Consider the following 1023-nt stretch of genomic DNA (forward strand, 5'->3'; position numbering starts at 1 on the left):
ACTTATCTGCAGCTGTATCATACAAATAAATAGTTAAAAAATCATACATTGTGATTTCTGGATTTTTCTTTTTTAGATTATGTCTCTCACAGTGGACATGCACCTACGATGACAATTTCAGACCCCTCCATGATTTCTGAGTGGGAGAACTTGCAAAATAGCAGGGTGTTCAAATACTTATTTTCCTCACTGTATAAAATCCGCATTGGAATTTCTTCTACTTCTGTCAAAGTAATGCAGGCAATAACAGCGGCCTTCCAGCCTGTTGTAGAGGGATGCAGGTAAGCTTTTGAACTGTTTTGGCACATTTTTTTACCTGTTTCATCTTATTTATATTTTTGCAATAATATCATATACTGTACTATGAAAGGTCAATTTTGAGTGTATGTGTTTTCACTTACATTTATTTTTTCACATTCTCTTTTGCTGCTGCTTATTTTTACCAAGCTTGGATATGTAAAAAAAAAATACACACAATAATACAATACATTGGGGTTATCTGGTATTATCTCCAAGTTATGTTGAGTTGCAAAACTTTACAGAATGTAAATTTCTGTGTGCACACAAATTATGTATTGAAACTCGAACTTTTCCATGTACTGTAGTGTAGTGTTTTACTTTTAACAAGTTTCATATACAGTGTGCTTTTCATTCCCTCAGGTTACAAATCTTGATGCCATGCCACAACAGACTAGTTGAGCCATCCCTTAGCTCCAATCAGACTTTGAGTGGAGGCCTTTTAAAAAAATTGTTTCATCAGAAGTCCATATATGTCAGGCCTGACAAGGTCATTTTAAGTGAGGAGAAAGAATCTGTAAGTAGTGCATGAAGATGTCATGTGCATGACAAGCAATGGCAATACTGTATTTTACACTGGATGTCTGAAACACCATTACTTGTCCTGTGCTGCGACATAATACAAACATGTTAGTATAGTGTATTTGACCCTTAAAGTTTGTTGTATTTATCTGCTTCAATTGTCAGTCATGTTCTGATGGAGACAGTCACCATGCAGGGAGCCTT

The 1023-nt window shown here is 35.5% G+C and overlaps 1 long non-coding RNA gene across 1 annotated transcript; it reads left to right on the forward strand.

Moving 5' to 3' along the window:
* The first annotated feature begins 221 nt into the window (after positions 1 to 221).
* LOC123966377 lies at positions 222 to 1020 on the forward strand. The gene is made up of 3 exons (XR_006823967.1): positions 222 to 281; positions 661 to 814; positions 985 to 1020. It is a non-coding gene; the product is annotated as an uncharacterized LOC123966377 (long non-coding RNA).
* The last annotated feature ends 3 nt before the right edge of the window (positions 1021 to 1023 follow it).

The sequence above is a fragment of the Micropterus dolomieu genome, unplaced genomic scaffold, assembly GCF_021292245.1.
Source record: "Micropterus dolomieu isolate WLL.071019.BEF.003 ecotype Adirondacks unplaced genomic scaffold, ASM2129224v1 contig_13310, whole genome shotgun sequence".
NCBI lineage: Eukaryota > Metazoa > Chordata > Actinopteri > Centrarchiformes > Centrarchidae > Micropterus > Micropterus dolomieu.